The sequence below is a fragment of the Elaeis guineensis genome, chromosome 8 (genome assembly GCF_000442705.2).
Source record: "Elaeis guineensis isolate ETL-2024a chromosome 8, EG11, whole genome shotgun sequence".
In the NCBI taxonomy this organism is placed as follows: Eukaryota; Viridiplantae; Streptophyta; class Magnoliopsida; order Arecales; family Arecaceae; genus Elaeis; species Elaeis guineensis.
In genome coordinates, this window is record NC_026000.2 from 40269856 (window position 1) to 40290167 (window position 20312).

At 36.1% G+C, this 20312-nt stretch overlaps 2 pseudogenes; both read left to right on the forward strand.

Annotated features, from left to right (window-relative positions):
* The first annotated feature begins 351 nt into the window (after positions 1-351).
* On the forward strand, positions 352-3740 carry LOC114912611 (protein FAR1-RELATED SEQUENCE 5-like; annotated as a pseudogene).
* Positions 3741-4323: 583 nt separating this feature from the next.
* On the forward strand, positions 4324-19112 carry LOC140851200 (tubulin-folding cofactor B-like; annotated as a pseudogene).
* The last annotated feature ends 1200 nt before the right edge of the window (positions 19113-20312 follow it).

A 20312-nucleotide genomic window follows, 5' to 3' on the forward strand; every position in this document is an offset into this window, starting at 1 on the left:
AAGGAGATTACTTCTGGGGTTCGAGGATTCAAAATCTTTTTTCTTACTCTATTATTTTTTGTAGACTCATAGACTATGAAATACTAACGTCTTCATATTGATCGTACTACAGATCAGTCAGTAAAAAAAAAAAAAGCTAGAGATTCATTTGGATCGAAAATCTGTAAAATTAAATTTGATCCGGAGCTTAGTTCCGTTCTTCAATAAGAAATGGCATGCTTTCATAAGGATGTTTAGGTGCTGATACGACGAATTAAAAGCGCGGGCCAAAAGGCTCGACCGAATCAAGTGAGCTCAGATCCATCTCCAGGATATCAATATTGGCGTCGGGGTTTTGCTCCAAAGTGCTTTCTTTCACCTTCCTGCCACTCTTTAGTGTCCGGCATGGAATGACGACAGTGGCGCCCCTCAGCGCCAGAACTCTCGCAGTCTCCTTCCCAATCCCACTCGTTGCCCCTGCTCACAGACCCACAATAACACCAATCAACCCTCTCAGATCATCAAGGAACCTTTTTCAACCAAAATCTACTGGAAAATAGAGCTCAAGATGTGGTTTTCCAGAGGCAAACGGATGGCTGTGAGATGGCAGGCGTGGATGCCTTGGGTGACCCCCTCCGCGGCGGAGGACCCGAAGCCCGAAGAAGGACCTTCTCCTCCTCCCCAGAAGGAGCTCCACCTCCAAAATCCCATCTTTTGATTTCTCTCTTGAAATGAAAAATCCCATCTTACCAGCTTCCAAAGTCATCAGTCCTGAGCGCTATTTAAAATCGGAAAGAAGTTATGCTGTTCGGGTTACAATGCCAAATTCGTATATGCCTAATAGAAGACTCCCACGTGTCCCCGATACACGCGGTGGGGTGAGGTACGGCTGTAGTTGAAAAGATTCGCAGTCCCAATAGAATCAGAGGCCGCCGCTTGTCGAAGAAACTAAATTCGGACGCCAAATTGCTTCCATTTTGGCTCTTTTTTGGGGCTCCGTCTCTACATCTACTTCGGCTTCCGGCGCGATTTCTTGCAACTCGAGTTGTAGGGTTTCTAATTCTCCCCTTTCCTTCTTCCCATTTCCCTCCTCTCTTCCCCTTCTCTCCAAAATTTCTCTCTGCCTCTCCTCGCCATTGCTAGCTCTCAGGAGGAGAGAAGCCGCTTCTACTGGAAAAAGTCTGCCTTTGAGGGTGGACTGGACTTGGGAGCCATAACAGGTAGTGTGACACCCATCTGATGTCTTAAAAATCGCATTTTGGTTTACTTTTTATCTCTTATATTTGGAGGTTTTTCCTGGATTGCTGTCAGATGGAAGTTTGCTTTTGTTCTTTCTTATGGCACATTTGTTCTTTTCCTAACACATTTGGGGTGCATGTTGCTTTTCCTTTCGTTTGTCACATACTCGGATAGAGAGTTAGAGACATTGTTTCTGACTTAATCCTCACGGTTTTTTTTTTTTTTTCCTTTTTCACTTATTTAGTTTTAAAGCGTTTTTTTACTTGTTAAAGACCAGATGCTGGAATATGGACTGTTTTAATGTGGGATTCCTTCTCTTGAATTATGCCTTTCCATTCTAGCTTCTTCTCTGAAAACAGGGGGAGGGGGAGGGACTCAAAGAGTTAAATTTTTTTTTGTAGATCCTTTGATAGCTCGACTTTGGTTTCTAGAAGGTTAAGCCTATACTTGTTTAAAACCAGATATTGGGCTTTTGAGAGGGAAAAATGTTGGAGCCTAATCCTTCGAAAGATGGTTCTGATGACAGTTGGGTGCCGAAGGTTGGTATGGAGTTTGAGAGTGAAATGGAAGCATATCAGTTCTATGATAACTATGCAAAAAGAACAGGATTCAGTATTCGGAAGAATCGGTTAAACGAAGAGCTTCTGGTGTTATCTCATTGAGGGTGTACGTGTGCCATAAAGAGGGCTTTCGTGGGAACAAGAAGGAGGAGTGGGAAGTAAAGAACCCAAAGCTGTATGAGAGAACTGGTTGCCTTGCAGCTTGACCCTTAAAATTACAAACAATGGCAAGTATCGTGTGACTGACTTTGAGGCAAAGCATAACCATCCACTTGTTATACCAAACAAATCTCACATGATAAAATGGCGGAGAATAAGTAAGGATCGTGGTGTTTTAGCTGAGGATTCCAGGATGATACCAAGAGCTGATGATGAGGTTATGAATGGGCATGCTGGTGACCATCAGCATTTTATCAACCCTTCCCAAACTTATAAAAATTATTTACGGTCAAAGCGTGCAAGTGCTGTATTGCCGGGAGATGCAGGAGCTGCATTGCAGTATGTGCAGGAGAGGCAAATTGATGATCCATCATTTTTTTATGCTGTACAGCTTGATAAGGAAGATCAGGTGGCAAATATTTTCTGGGCAGATGGAAAGTCTATAATTGACTATGATTACTTTGGAGACGTGATGTGTTGTGACACTACATATCGATCAAATAACTATGGTAGGCCATTTGCACAATTTATTGGTGTGAATCACCACATGCAAACGGTATTCTTTGGTGCTGCATTGTTGTATAATGAAACCATTGAATCTTTCAAGTGGATGTTTGAGACCTTAAAGGCGGCTATGTCTGGGAAACAACCCAAGGTAATTTGGGTAGAACAGTCTACAGAAATTAGCGATGCAATTGCTGCAGTGTGGCCAGGTACAGTTTGTCATTTTTCCATGTGGCACGTCTACCATGATCTGCTAAACATCTGAGTTTTGCCTTCCAGGTCTCCAAAACATTTGCACTTGATTTTAGCAAATGTGTCTATGAAATTGAGGAGGAGGAAGAATTTCAATCATTGTGGAAAGAAATGTTGGAGAAGTATGATCTTAAAGACAATCAATGGCTGGCAAAGTTGTATGAGGATAGGGAAAAATGGGCCTTGACACATAGCCAGCATATATTTTGTGCAGACATGAAAAGCACATTACGGAAGGAAGACTTGAGCACCCAGCTAAAACAATGGTTACATCCGGAACTTGATCTTTTGCAGTTTTTAAAGCATTATGAAAAAGCAATAGATGATCGTAGGCATGCTGAACTACAAGCTGATTTCCAAGCTTGCCAAATTTCCCCGACCATACCCCCTACAAGAATGTTAAAGCAAGCTGCAAATGTATATACGCCTGAAGTGTTTAAACTGTTTCAGAGGGAGTTTGAAATGTCTATGGATTGTTTGGTCTACACTGGTGGTGAGCTTGGACCCATAGCAGATTACAAGGTAGCAGCTGAGGGGGACCCTACAGAATATGTTGTTAGAGTTGACATTTCAGATGGTACACTCATTTGTAGTTGCAAAAAATTTGAGTTCATGGGAATTCAATGCTGTCATGTGCTGAAAGTGCTTGATATTGTTAATATTAAAGAACTACCACAACGTTACATCTTGAAGCGGTGGAGAAAAGATGCTAAGGCTGGGAGCATGAGAGATAATTGTGGATTTGCATTTATTGGTGACTCCACATCATCTAAAGCAAAACGTTATGGTTCTTTGTGTCGCATTTTCAATAAAATTGCAGCAAGGGCTGCTGAATCTCTGGAGGCATATACATTAATTGAAGGGCACCTAGATCAACTTATGGACCATGTATAACAAATTGTGCAAAATAAACCTTTTGAGAAACATTGATTCAAGTTTACATACCTGTTTAGGAGAGCTCATGGTTTGCAGAGAACCTGTCATTGTCTTTTCTGATGTGTAGTTTCATCAAAAGTACAATACAGATTCTATTTTGTTTTTGATGTATATTAATCATTAGCTGGCAGTAGCACTCAGTTGGGTGAGGCTAGATTGGTTCTAAATCCAAGTACTTAAATTCACTTTGTAACTAACATTTTGATTTTTCTTAATGATCCCCAGGACTGCTTATCTCAGAACTTGCATTTCTAATCAATTTTTTTGAGCAGGTTTCAGGTGGATTACCAAAAAGCTGTGGCGAAGCTTATTTAAGCATTTGATTCCCGTATTTTTAATAATGTAAGTTATACCATCATATTCTTTATTAATACCAGAACGGTTATTACCAAATCCGGCTTCCTTTTATCAATTTCCCTTGTTTTTCGGTTGGTTATGGTTCTTTAATGCATAACCCATTGGAGAATGGTTAAAGTAACAGTAGGAAAGGATCGTCAGTGTAGGATCTCTTGTTGACTGGTATATCAACCATCATGATGCATATAACTGCTAACTTTTTTTACAAGAAACTAGAGATCTGGAAAGGGACATATCTGTTAGTAATGACAATATAAGACCCAGAAGCAGAAGAACATATTGTTGATTTAGATTTATCTTATTTGCATGGTAAGGCTACTGCTAGGTGAAATACGATATGTTGTTTCAGAAGGGTCTTACAGATGTCATCCGTCTTATGTTCCCTTGTTTCTTTCTAACTGGATCTGGTCCTGGCCTCTACTTCTTATCTGTGACTCCTAGCCTATACTTTTGATCAGTGACTGGGGGATGATGCAATGTTGTGCGCATGTTGTGTTGCGCATGCCTGTATTTTTCTTGTCCCATTTGTTTTTATACTTAAATCTCTGGTCTTGGCTTCCATTTCATTCAGGGCTGGGTTTCTATAGTGATTTCTTCATTTTCCATTGGAATAGCAGTTGTTTCCTGCCGTCATTGTTTGGTACCATCTTTGATTTGATGTAGTCTTCAGGCATCGAAATTAACTAAAATCAGTCTATATATTTTGAATATTCAGTTCAAGATTAATGATTAGGATTAGTAAATTATATAGTCCATAATATACTTTTGCATGCTAGCTATATTGCTGCTGTTCATTTTGTACATTTGTTGTATGGGTAAAAGATCTGTAAAACCTTCTTGTGAATGGCAATAGCCTGTTCATCTTAAGCCTTAGGTGTTCACGGTTCTATCTGACCAACCCTATAAGCAATTCACTAGCGGCCATGATGTTGATCAAGGTTCATCCTGCTGCCCCTCTTAGCATGGAGCATTTGATTATTCTCTATTTGATCTTTGATTACACTTGCCAGTCCACCATGAGATGCTCTTACCCCTCTCCTAAGCATTCAAATGAACTACAAAGCATCTCAATCTCCCTTCTTTACCCCTTCTGAAAGGAAAACTAAAACATTTTGTTCTCGATAGCTCCTGTTTCTCTCTCTGAAACTGGTTGTCTGTTGTTCTCTGATATCCCTGACCATTTTAACTTCACCCTTATCAAAATCCGTCATGCTTCCTATGATGTCTTGGCCACCTTGGCATTGCATCTCCCCATTTATATTTGGTTTCTTTACTTTCTAAAAGTTTCAAACTACCTTGGGATTTTTGTTATGAATTTGATAGATTGTTATTCAATTCTGAACTTCTCAACCCTGAGTTATTCCCGTATGCTGAACTTGGTACTATGGACATAAAAGCAAGAGTCTCCCATCCACATATGCGTTAAAGGAGATTTAATAAAAACAAAAAGAACTCCAAAGCACTCTTCTTGATCCATTAAAAAAGTAATGATTTCAACTTCTTTTAGGTCTCAGCATCTGTGAAATCCTTAGGTTTCAAGAAATATTGCAGCATGAGTATCATGGAAATTCTAAGAAAATGATTAGACCAAGATGAAAGATGGAGATTTTTTATTTTTTGAAGATAGGGGAGGCCAGAGCCACCCCACCCGTCTCAATTTGGACATAGGCTCTAAAGTAGACCATGTCTATGCTCCGAAGACTTTTCCCAGAGAAGGATAAACCAAACCTTTTAGAATCATTACATACTCTACGAACTTACAGGACTTGTTTATGAAATAAATATATATGTATATATATGTTTTTCTCTTTTCAAAAATTTACAAAGAGTATTGCAAATGTCGACAATTTTAAATTTCCTATTAAATAAGTCACTAAAAAATCATTAAATGCACAATGAAGGGCATGATCATATAGCGGCTGTTTAAAAAATGTTTCTACATAATTCAAAGATTTAAATAATTCAGTTACTAGATTGCTTGGATTTCTTCAATCCCATAAAGACAGGCTTTATATGCTTGCAAGCTTTAAAAATTAAGTGGAACATTAGACATGGGATAAAGCAAAATATTATGAATTGCAACATGGGTCCTAACCAACATCTATTTCTGCTCTGTTATCAAGCTTTTGGATCTGAAAGCAATATTATCCAATTCGATGATTGATCGTGTGAAAGAACATATAATATTCTTTCGCACGAGGGATACAACTAGGACCCTAAGGAGACACCAGTGAATTCATCTATAGGCCTTGTACTTTCATCCCTCTTTGTGTTTTTTTTTAGAAAACTAGGAGTGCAATCGAGCAGAGTTGAGTAGCTGGGAGCTCGAGTTCGACTCGACTCAAAATACTCGGACTTAAAATTTGGTTCGAAATCAATCGAGCCTTAATATCTTAAGCTTAAGCTCGATTCGATGAAAAATAGACAAAATTTGAAATCGACTCACTTGACTTGAATATTAATTGAGTTATACTCTGAAACTTGAAATCGAATTTTAACCTATTAATAATATATATATTAATGTATATATTATAAATAAAAATAATATTATTAATATATATATAAGCTCGAGTAGGCTCGCAAGTTTTCGAGCCGAGTATCTATAGAAAATCCATCACATGGGTTTTCGGTTGCATGCAAAAATTTCAAAAGCAAAACGTAGCAGAAGAGAAATTTCAAAAATTATTTTCAACATCGTTTTAGGACAACCATACAATATAATATTTCACTATTATGCCAGGGCAATCTTATATTAGAATGATGTTAAAATTAATCTTTAATTACATCTAATCTAATCTAGCATGCACAGAGATCATATCTCAATATAAAATCAGACATCATATGAACAAGATAAGATCTATGCAAAATAAAAATCTAATTTTTATCTTTGTGCAGGAAGATCTTCACCGCGATCCGATGATTCATGGATATTTTCAAGGTCCGTTGAAGCCGCATAAGTATCCGGTCTTTACAGGTATTCATTCGAAGCTGATCTGATCGGAAGATCCTGATCTCATTGGGGTGCTAGCTCTCTTGCAAAGATTGCTCCTTGGATTGTCGATTTTTTTCTTCTTTTTGATTTTCTTCTCAAAGGAATCAAAAAGATCTATAGGAATTTGATTTTTTTTTGTTTTTTCTTCTCAAGAGAAAAGAAGAAGATCTAGAGAAGGAGACAAGAGATCAAATCTCTTTTTTTTCTTTTTCGTCCAACTCTTGGACTGAATTTGGAGGAGAAGGAATCAAGAGATTAAATCTCTTTTCTTTTGTCCAACTCTTGGACATCTGTGGAGAAGAGGGAGAGGAAGAGGGCGTCCAACACTTGGATGTGTGGAAGAGAAAGAGGGAGAGAGAGATGAGGCGTCAAACCCTTTTGTGCCCCCATCCCATGTGTGCGTGAACTCTTCACGTCTATCTTAGTTTCACGTTAACCTCTCTTCTAATCTCATATGGAGGTGCCCCTCCTTTTTTTTTCCTTTTAAACCAACGCCTAAGCCAAATCTCATTAGGGTTAGGGATTTTGGAGAGAGTCCTTGAGAACTTGGACTCTTGGAGATACATCTCATCTCATGAGGCGGCATTCCTTTTTTTGTGCGCTCCACTTCCATGTTAACATCGGATCACAGATGAGGAGGCATGCCCCTCTTAAATCCCAATGCCTAAACTCCTTTAGGGTTAGTTAGGATAGAGTCCAAGAGGGCTAGGACTCTAGGAGATGGAGTTGCCGCCCTTCCTTATGTGCCTTCTTTCTCCATGCACAAACCAAAAGAAAGATCACGGTAATCCTCTCTTGGTATGAATTATTTTAGGACGTGAGGCTTGCTTGGACCAAGTCAAACACTTGGTCCAAGTCCAATAAGGTTTGGGTTTGAATCTAAACTGATTTGGATTTTCAAATAAGTCAAAACTTAATTGAGTCCAAAATCATTTTAAATTTATGAAATCCAATCTCATTCAAACTTAGATCAAGTTCTATCAAATTAAATTCTAATTTAATTTGATTAGGACTCAACCTCATTATTTGATCAAATTAAATAATCTAGCAACAATTACAAATTAGTCCTCTTTTAACTTACTAACTCTTAGCAAGTCCTTCATGTAATTTGTACAAATTAGTCCCATCATCAGTCATATTGATAATTGAATCTTTTGCGATTTGAAATCACAATTCAACAATCCAATCAGTTAGGACCTCTTTTGTGTGTGACTCTATAAGTTCTATTCTGTTTGATAGTGAGATATATTTTGATCTGCATTAAAATATCATTAAAACTTCTTTCAATGGATTGAAATAATTTTAATTCACCAATTGAGAGTTATTGACCATCAAAATAATTTTTTTGATCTCATCATCCATCAGTGACATCTAGCAGTATGTAGTGGCAATGTAGCAGAATAGAAGGAATGAAGATGTAGTTACCTTGTGATTCAGTTCTTCTATCGTGAGTTCTGACAAGATGGAGGTTATGAAAAATTTGTCAAATTCCATCATCTGTCATATAAGATTTATTCAACTAGAGTTCTTATGTGAAAATTATGAAAATATTTTTCATTATTCACTCTATTATGATCAAGATCTTCTGAACTCAGTCTCATAAATCACATAGGATTTTTCATTTTCTACTAAGATCGATAGATCCCATTTAGATACATATCCTACTACAACGAACCTACTGTAGTCAATCTATATCGTAAGGATCTGAATGATTAGGGATTAAGTGTATGTACAGTCAAACTAAAACAATTCATTGTGAATAGTCGAGGCACTATAGGTCAAAGAACTAGTCACACCACTACAGCATTGAAATAGTCACTAACGAGTGAGTAGACATCTAAGTAACTTCTCATATTGGTCACGTTCGGTACCTTTGTTCTCTAACAAACATCTACATTCTCCCTTCAGTGTCCTACATTATAAACTCGAGACTCATCTATCCAAAGAGAAACGATCCGTGCACCAATCTAATTGGATCAATCACCATCTCCGTGATGATCCATCGATCAGGAGTAATTTAGGAATCAACCATTAATGATATGTACCTCAAATTCTTAATTTTTAAAAATATGTCATCATCTTATTAATTTTTTGGACGATTCATGGACATGCACTACATGAAAAAAATTAGCTGTCCTAATTAATTAGGTCAAGTACAAAATTATATCCTACAAAGAATTAACATGTCAGTCTGATTGGCTTCTAGGGCATACATCTAATAATCTTCTATTTGTACTAAAGCCAATCTACTGTAAACTTAGGCCTATCTTTATGCACTGTGGGCGGTGTAGAAAATCCAACGTGGAGTGCACCGCTTTATGTGATTGGTTCACGTAGTCACCGCTTTTCAACACACATTTAATACCTGCAGTTTCATTTTTTCATTTAAAAATTTTATATGATGAAAATATTTCTGCTTTTTGAAAAAAATTATGACATCCTGTAGTATATGGTGACTTTCTACACGTAGGATGTAATAATATGATCTAGAAAATTATGACATCCTGTGGTATATTATGACATCTTACGTCAAATTATGACTTTCTGCATGTAGGATGTTATAATATGACCCCAGATATTATAATATAGGTCAGAATGTCATAATATAGAAGGAATATTTTTGTCCAACTACTTTCCAACGTGCATTTAATGCCTGCAGTTCTGTTTTTTCGTTTGAAAATTTTGAATAACGAAAATGCTCCTGCTCTTTAAAAAAAATTATGATATCCTGTGGCATATTATGACATTCTGCGTTAAAATTATGATTTTCTGCATGCAGGATGTCATAATATGGATATAAGATGTTATAATATATCACAGGATGTCATAATTTTTTCTAAAGAGTAGGGGCATTTTCGTCATTCAAAATTTTCAAACGAAAAAGCGAAACTACAAATGTGCGTTGATAAGCGGTGACCACGTAGACCAATCATATAAAGCGGTGCGCTCCACATCAGATTTTCTACACCGCCTGCAGTGCACAAAGAATTTCCCATCTAAATATTTTATATGATTGGACATAAATTCTTAAAATCCATTTCAAAAATCCAAAAAAAATTGTTAAAATACAACACATGGGCCAATTCGGCATTTGATGCTACAATGGTCTTAAAAACGACATTTAGATGTATTTTTTGGGATACCTGATCTATCATGAATTCTAATAGGATCTAGCAATATGTTATAGAGTTTAGAATAGATTTAAAACTTAAAATTAAAATCTATTTGGATTTAAGATGGATTTAAGATTTATCTTCGGATATTTGAACTCTAAATTTATATATAGCCTAAATCAATCAAATTGTATCCATTTTCAAGTTATTTGATAATATATTTATATCCTTTAAACTTTCAAAAGTAATTACCAACACAATAACGTGGACATCATCTAAAGTTCCCTGCTTGGCCGCTCTAAGCCTCCCACAGTCAAAAATAGAGGAAGTGCTTGGGGAAAATGCATGAAAGATCAACGAAAAGAAAGGAAAGATGGAAAAAATTAAAAGATAAGACCCTTTCCCACATAGATTGCTCATTTTTGTTTTTCCTTTTCACTTCATTCTCGTTTTCTCAGAAATCTGTGGGAAGGAGAGCACCTGAGGGAGATCGGAGGGGTTTCTTAGGTTTCGGTTGGGTTTTTTTTCAAGTACATGGGAACATGGGAAAAATCAATGAAAGATAGAAAAAATAGCCCTTTTCCACATAGATAGCTCATTTTTGTTTTTTCTTTTCATTTCATTCTTTTTTATCCAAAGGTATGTGGGGAAGGAGAGCACTTGAGGGAGATTGGAGGGGTTTCTTAGGTTCCGGTTGGGGTTTTTTTCTCAAGCATATGGCATTTTGTGCGAGTTGTGGCAATGTGAGTTGGTCCTTGAGGTTTTGGTAGCTTAATCTTGGCAGAAGCATGATATATGTTTTGGGATTTTCCTTGGAAAGGATTCTTCTTTGGCTACAAAATTTTCAGTCTATAGAGCTCTGTTGTCATGTAAAGGTATACCGTTATTTATTTATTTATTTTTAAATGCTGTGCATGCCCCTTTAATGTAGTGTGTATGTATATATACGTGCGTGCGTGTGTATGTATATATACGTGTGTGTGTGTGTGTGTGTATATATATATATATATATATATATATATATATAATATAATGTAACATTATATCTCTTCTCCTTCTTTCACCGGTATTCCTCCCAATCTTCCAGCTTTCGAGGTACCAGATCACAGGAAGGACAAGAGAAGGAAGGGTTCAATCAAATGGCTTCTCGGCTTCAACTTCCAAGCGACGACTCTGTAGATCTCGTCGTCACTCATTCCAACATCAAGAGCTTCTCTGCCCAAGTGCGCCTCTCCCTCCAGGTAAAACCTAAAACCCTCCTTTGCTCGATCTTAGGTGACAAGATGCTTGGTTCGATTCCTCTCTCTCTCTTAGACGATGGTGGAGTCGGCCAAGGAGAAGCTTTGGAGAAAGTGCGGGACGTCCGTGGACTTGATGTGCCTCGAGCTCTACGATGATGCCGGGTCCAAAGTGTGTGACCTGAATGACAATCTGAGGCCACTTGGATTCTATTCCCCTCAAAATGGGTTAGTGAGTCCACAATCTTCATTGTTCGAATACTGGTTATCTTTTATTCAGATTTGTTGCTATCTTTTATGCTTCTCCTTCTGCCTTCTTTATTTGTCTGATTATTCTACTGGTTGATGAAAGAGTGTGATTGCAAGCCCCAAAGTTGTGAAGGTTGTAAGCAAATTTACTGTAAAGGCTCCTGCTAATGATCATTTTGTAGAGCCCAATCTCTAGATGATTGAGATGCAACACACAGAAGGTCAAGTCCTTGATACATCTTTCAATGCATGACCTGAATCTGGGATCCCATTGTAGGAGACCCTCCTCTGAAAGATTTCATTAATTGTAGAGGTTAATTGAAAGAAGACAACCTCAAAAAGATAACTCTTCTATACTCCGATCAAATTGGAACCTGATTTTGGTTCCATTATGGGGGAAGAAAGAAACTTAGATTCAGATGACATCCTTCACTTTGCATTTCCCACACCAAATAGAAGAACTTCTAGAAAAAGAACTTTTGATGAAACCAAAAAGGAAAAAGACAAGAAAAACTCTGAAAGTTATGTTTGACTGTGAAAAAGATTTTTCACAACTCCCCATTGAAAAATTTTCCATCAGTGTTTGCTAAACAAGGGTCAATTAGAATTACAAATATCCAAAATGCTGAATTCCCTACTCCTTTGCCATATGGTGAACCTGCCCTTTGCCGTTAGAAGAACATCTGCCCTTCTTCTGGTGAGTATCGTGATTCAATCTCACAAGCAGAATATAATGAACTTGTTTAGGATCAGATGATGCCTCTGGGAAATTGAGAGCTTAATAGATGGGATTCATTCTATATGCATAAGCTCCTCATGGTCATTTTTCAATGCAAATATAATAAATGAACATTGCTTGAAGTAACAACTATTGTTGCTTGATAATATCCTTAACTAATTAGTACTAGAGTTCTGGAGTGCTCCAATCTCCATAAATACTTATTGTTTGAAGAGTCACAAACTATTTAACAAACTAGCTGCAATAGAATTCAAAACTTTGCTCAGGATTACTTCTTATGTTAAGTTAATTAAATGATTTTATGGATTCCAGGTAATGAGGTAGTGTTCAGAACTCAAGTAGTACATAATTCACAATTTCATGCCATGATTTTAATTGCAAGTACTTCTTATATTGGACTGACTGAAATGGTTAACTGGATTCCAGGTAATTATACAGCTACTTAACTACTGCTTATTTCATTTATTGTCTATGGAACAACTTATATTTTCCTTTTTACTTATTGAATTACCCATGATAATCTGAAGGTACCGGCTGCATATTATAGATCTAGACCCCTCATCAGTAAGCTCTGGTGGCTGGTTGGATGACACTTCACTGGTGGAAAAATATAAAATTTCTGAGGAAGCCTATAATAAACTTGATTGTAAGTTCCTTGCAGTTTTTTTTTTTTTTTGCATCTAGCATGAAAGATTAATAATTACATGCTTGTGGAATTTTGTGTTTCTTTTTTAATAGATAATGCATGCCTTTTAATCCTCAAACATCTCTCGGATTGTTTATTATTTTTAAAATCAAGTATAATTTGGATGACCGTTTTATGCCATGGATATGGATACATGTTCATGTGTTAATCAAGAATTAGAAGTTCCATCCAATTAGTTTATAGCGTAAGATGTATGCAGCTGCACTAAAATGTACTAGCATAGTTGGCATGGTGGTGGGATCACCATAATCTATTTATATACACTTAACCAACACCAGGGTATTATCCATTGGAAATTTGAAACCTAACCAGATGATATGAGGTCTAAAACCAAATTTTTTGCAAGTAAGCCTTGATACATATGGTATTGCTATCTGTATATTCAAATGAAAATAGTCAGTGTCTGTACAATCAAACTGTATTTGATAGTGGAATATTACTGGTCTTATGAACACCTATGATGTTGTTGCATGGTGAAAATTATATAATGATCAAGACTTTTCTTCTATATTTTTGGTTTTCATGTGCATTGCACAACTTTTTCATTAACCATATATCTGATTTTCTTTATTTGATCAGGCAATTTTAGGAAATTTAAAGAGAAAATGATATCTCAAAATCCACCAAGTGGTGAAAGCAAAGTAAGCCACGCAGGCTTTGCCTGTTAATATTTCATTGTTTATTCCATCTATTTGTCCTTCTTCTGATTATTTTCCTTTGTGTATGAAAATGGTGCTTTGATACTTCTAAATCTCTCTCTTTTTTTGTTTTAATAATGGTCTTCTACTGATCTTCTCTTCTTATAATTTATGAAAGTTTTCTCCTATTCTAACCATTTGTTGTCTTTAGTCCGTCCAAGCAGATTTTTCAAGATGAAGCATATATGTTATGTTAACTTTTAATTTTTTGTGATTTTTACCTCAGCTACCAGACGGTTACATGGAGGACCTATGTGCAAATATCAAGGTCAGTAATCCACGATTGATATTACTCTTATATTGTGAATATCAATGTTTAATCTAGTTAGCATAAAGGTGCTGCTTTTGTTAGAAGGTGAAATGTGACAAGGTGATGAATGCATTTTATCCTAAGTATATATGTCACGGAAATCAAATCTCCTGCTCTTTGGGTGAAAGGATTGTGGTGGAGTCTATGTATAAATAACATTCAACTATTACTTTTTGGGAAATATCACTCTCTTTGCTAGCACTTTTTATAATTTGATCAGCATATTTTTTTATAAGTTGAATGATTTGTAGCCATGTGAGCCTTACCAGTATGTTTTGCTTATAAACATTGTAACATATGTGACGAAAGAGGAAAAAGACAGTTGTTGAAAGAATAGTATGGTTCAAGTGGCATATACAATTGGAAGAGATACACTGCAGAAATATAGTCACTCTACTCAGCATATACACGTATACTATATTACATTTTCCACATGTTATTCTTGATAATTTTTATCATCAATTGATGGCGTACATGGTACAACCATTTTTACTTAAATTAATCCATTACATCCTCTTTAGAATGAAATTATTCCCTCAAATTTGCAAGAGGTCTTTATTGAAAGCTAATGTAGCTAAAAGCATATACCACTAAGGAACTTAGTAAGTTGGGAGGAGCCTTGCTCTGAAAGCACACTTTTGATCATAAATAGCTAGCAACTTTAGGTGAGGCTGAAAAGCTAACAAAGGAGGTCCCAAGGTTTCTCCTCGGTGTCATTTTTTAAGGCTTATGCACCAGAAAAGTGAGGCACCCACTTCCACTAACTTCTCAGTGGAGAAGGGGCATACACCTCATTATATAGTTGCATGACATGCTTCAAAGCTAGAAAATTTTAATTAAATTTAAATCGACTATCATTTCCACGTTAAAGAAACTAGTCATTCAACTCTTTCTTTTTTCTGCTCTCAGATCTGAATTTTTAAGTACCCTTTACCCTAAATTGGAGTCCCACTCCTTTGCATTGGTAGAGGTATCTGTTGATATGGGAACCCTGGGAATCTTAATTCTGAAACTAGTCAGAGTATCTAGTATCATATGTAAGCATTCTCAGCATGTCCTTTAGACTGCCTAAGGCTTATTTCTCACCTCCCTTTTTACGGCCTGACTGTTTTTGTTGTGATTGGAGGAGAAAGTGGACAAGATGTCTTGGATGTGGCTGAAGTTCAGGTTTATCTAGGGACCCTATTGGTCTAATATGCCATGTTCATTTTGGAGATATCAGCTCATTCAACTGTTTTCCTTCTGTCACCTTCTTTCAAATCTGAATTTTTAATAGCTCTAACCTTAAACTCAAGACTTCCTGGTACCATGCCTTGGCGGATGTGACCAATGATGTAGTGGACCCTGTGAACCTTATGGCTAAAACTAGTCATGCTATCTATAACTATCTTTTATAGATGTTCAAGACCTACCCTTCAAACTGCTTTGACGTTAACATTTCTCCCTTTCTAGATTCACAGATTTTCCTTTTTAAACATGGGAAAGAATAGTGTGCGCCAGCTGGTTGAGTTGGTAAAGTTGCTGGTTGTTGGATACATCAATGACCTGGGTTAAATTCTACCCTCACCCAATCTCAGCAGGGCTTCCTCCTGTCCTAGTTCTTGAGAAGAAAATGTTTTAAAGCAGCCTGGAAAATAAGAAGTTATTGAAGTGGTGGAGCAGATATATCAATTAGTGAAATGCAGGTTTGTTTGGATGCACTATTGGTCCAATCATCTTTTCTTTTGTTTGAGGCTTCAGGAATCCCTAGCCACTAAATTTGGAGCTTGTTATGCTTCTTGCTCTTCTAAAAGTTTAGTTGGCTCTGAAGGCAAAAGTTGTGGTCGTCGTTCATATCTACATCTCAATTCATGGTCAATGGAAGGATGAACTGGGGCATTGGTTTCATGAATCTCTTTAGATGAACCTAGGTGAATATATGTAGAGGTTGCTTTCTGGAGGCTTGGTCACAGATTACATACTTTCATATGTGACCTCTTGTTGTCAATGATTCACATCCACTTAACTGATAATGTGGTCGAACATCACATATGATGACCTTAACCATATTAACTGCTAAGTAGGTTATCAAGTGCTGCTTAAGCAATGGAATTATAAATCTTGGAAAGATACATGATCGTTTATATTTAGAATCATATCTATTTTGGATGCATTTCTCTTCTAAATGCATCTGTATGCTTATTTTCTATATTTGGAATATCAAGCAAAGGAACTTGAACGATATGCTCTAGATTAAATTGTAGTTCCCAAGTAATATTTATATGCTACTTCTTTCATATTTTTTAACTTCATTATTTCTTGATATAGGTTGGAGATGGATGTGAAGTTGAACCTGGGGGAAAAAGGGGAGTCGTGAAGTTTGTTGGTCAAGCTGAGGCTTTAGGACCTGGCTTTTGGGTTGGCATTCAATATGATGAACCTCTTGGGAAACATGATGGCATGTATGTGGCCTTATACCTTTTCCATTACTATAATTTTTCCCAAAATATCCTCTTGTCTTTCTTTGTCACATCTGTAGTTTGTACAGTTAATGTTTGGAAACTCAAGAAATACAATTGATCTTTCATATAGTCATCACATAAAATCATAGTATTATATTTTGTTGATTGTATTGTTATAAGGAACATAAATAGGTGCCTTTAAAATGCTAAATGTAAGCCATAATGATAGAAAAGAGTGATGAATTAAGACATAACTGAATAACAATAATGGCATTATGATCAAGGATTGAAGTCTTGGCCGGACAGGAGCCATCCCGGCTGTTCCGTCCCATTTTGGTGAGATCATGGCATGTAGGATGGCTGCAAGACCTTGAACTTACCTTTGGCCCGTGTCGGCCATCCTGCCTTTATCTGGTTGTGTCACGTGCTGATACAGCTGTCTTGGTTAGGACAATGCTTTGTCCTTCAATTCGTCACTGGGAGGAAGGCCTTACCTTTTTTCGTGGCTGATGCATCAACATCGGCATCGTCTAATGGAGGGAGGAGGAAGGAAGCTTAGTTCGCAGAGAAGTTACTGTTTTCCCACAGTGCCATAGATTGCTTAGGAGGGAGGAGGGAGGAGTACGATCCTTTTTTTCCTCCTGAACTCAATCACAATGGATAGTGGAGTCCACGCGCAGCCTTAGCATGGAGTGTCGCTTTTATTTTTTCTTTCGAACCCTATCACAATAGATGGGGGAGTCTACGAGTCCTACTCAGCCTTAGTGCACTTCTGCATGAGGGGTTTGAATTGTATCTTTTGTGCGAAAGAAGATTTCGTGATGTCATCCACGGATCGCATCTGAATAGATCTCAAAGCATTCTAAACTCATTCATTAGGCTGCATAGTTCTCAAAGCCATGATAGCATGATTGAATTCGTGTGAAGAAAGGTGAATCCTTCTTTTGCATGAAAGATACGATCTCTAGAAGAGTTGGGCATCAGAGCCACAGGGATCTTCTCTTTCTATTTTCCCCTCCGATTCATTACCCAAGAGTGGGCTGCATGCACATGGGGAAGAAAGAAGCCAACTTTACCTAGAAAAAAAAAGAAGAAAAAGCCAAGAAAAAGAGATACTATCCATATGAAGAAAAAAAGGCAGATTTGCATGGTTCATTCTCATGAATTATCCTTTGATCACCGATTTTTCCTCGCTCTTCAATTACCATACTTGCCACCTATTATGTTCAAAAGTTGACATCATTTGAGATTTGAAATAATAATCTATTGCGAAATACCTCTTATTCCCAGAAAAAACATTCATGAAGTTTGATCCCACTATCAAGATATTAAGGTGGTATAAACATCGGATCATTACCATTGCAACCAATAAACAAGAGAAAGAGGAGAAGAAAGGAAGGGAGATGAAGGGCGAAGAAGGTTGCTCCATCTTCCATATTAGAAACACCTTGCTTAGTTAAGGTAAGCTCTTCTCCTATCATTAATTTAGCCGAAGTAAAGTAAAATAAGATAATTATTATAATTTTTCTGCATGAAATTATAATATATTATATGATCAAGATGAATTTTTGTTAAATATGTATTATATTTTTGTAAGATTATCATATTTTTAAATGAGTCTAATATATGAATTTAGGCTTGATCAAGCAAAAAGTAGAATTTTAATAATGGGATAATGTTTATTTTTGATGTATTGCATACTTGATAGTCTAAAATAATTTTCTAAAACAAGTAAATATCTAAATCTCTTTTATTTCTCCAATAAATGACCCCTCTTTGAAAACATGTGCCATATTAAATATCTCTACTTAAATGCAAGACCTCTGTTTGAGTATTATCATTTTCTTGTCATTACCATGACCAATTGGCTATAGTTGACATGTGGCTTAATTCATGCCTAAAATATGAACCATAACTTGGAATTAACATATTCGACCAACTGTTAACATTATTTGGAAAAAAATGTAGAAGGTGGATATAACATATGCAATTTAAATCAAATTTCTAGTTCCTTATTATGAATTTTAATAATTACATGAAATAATAAAAATAAATTTTTAATTTTAAAAATATTTAAAAATTATAAAAATGTTGTAACTAGTTTATAGCTTGCTCAGTGCACGGGATACAATTTTCTCTTTTTGCAAATTATTCTATTTCATTTACTTATCCTATCACATTTATTCTACATGAATTCAAGAATAGTTAGAAAAATGAAAAAAAACTACACTCGTTCATCTCAATATGGGCGAATTGGTCCCGGATGCAATTGAATCCCGATCGAATCAGGAACTTTGACTTGTTGTAGGGAAGGGGGTAGAGATCTCGGCCTCGTCATCGTAGCAGAACTTGAAGTTGTTGAAGTCTATGCGGTTTGAACCGAAACCATCGCCCATGGTCAAGGATAGCAGGCTTGGCAAGGAACTGCCGATGACTAGTCTTCCTCACGATGATGAGGTAAGGAGGGGTCTACACATGGAGGAAGATACCCTAGCAATGATAATAGGTAGTAGTGTCCTCTGGTCACACCCTCGTGAAGCGGCTGCACTTGCGCTAGTACGATGACACCATCACCATGATTTGAGGTGGCAAAGAAGGAAGAGGGTTGGGAGGTGATCGGAATAAATACCATGCATATGCACAAATGTTTTTTATATGCACATGTTAAATGGAGGCTTTGCCAAGATAGAGCCACCCATTTATATATATATATATATATATATATATATATATATTATAGATTTCTAAAATATTATTTGTAATTTCTAAATATTTTAGGTAATTAATAAAATTCATTTTTATCATTTCATGTAGTTATTAAAATTCATGATAAGTAACTAGAAATTAGATTTAAGTTGCCTATGCTATATCCAATCTACATTTTTTTAATAACTTCAACAAAAGGTTGGAATCTCTTAATTTCATGTTATGGTTCACATTTCAGGCATAAACTAGTTTTGAGCCTGTGCATGGGGTCCAGGTCATATAATGGATCATTTTTTTTAAAAAAAAATATGTATAAATAATAAAATAATATCTAACCAAATTTTTGATATCCATTCATATTCTCAACTACATATATAAGTGGACTTTTATTGCAAGAGGATAATAATATCAGGCTTTAAGAATATCATTTAAGTCACATAAATGGGCTTTAATAACATTCATGTTTTAATTCAATACTTGAAGAATTAAGAATTGTTAGATAGGAGAGTCTAGACACGTGGCATATTGTAGGTTGATTTTGATCCAAATGGCATTCATAGGTGATAATATACTGCTTACGTGGACGATCTAAGTGGCTAATCTATCTTGTCTCAGTTTCTGCTTTCATATGTATATATATTAGATTGAGCCACATGTTAACCATGGCCAATTGTCATAGTAATGATGAGATAAATAGCGTTACTCAAATAGACTTGTATTTAAGCAGAGATATTTAATATGGCACATGCTATAAAAGAGGATCTATTTATTGGAGAAATTAAAAAAGGATTTGGATATTTCTTAGTTTTTTTTTTTTTTTGAGAAAGTTATTTTAGACTATCAAGTATGCAATACATCAAAAAATAAACCTTATCCAATTATTAATATTCATCTACTTTCTGCTAATCAAGCCTAGGTTCATATTATTAGACTCATCTAAAAATTTGATAATCTTTAGAAAAATATAATACATATTTAAAAATAAAATTTACATCCTACTCTCATAAATATATCATAATTTCATGCTAGAAAATTATCATAATTACTTTATACTATTTTGGCTAAATTAATGATAGGAGAAGAGCTTATCTTAACGAAGCAATATGTTTCCAGTATAGAAGGTGGAGCAACCTC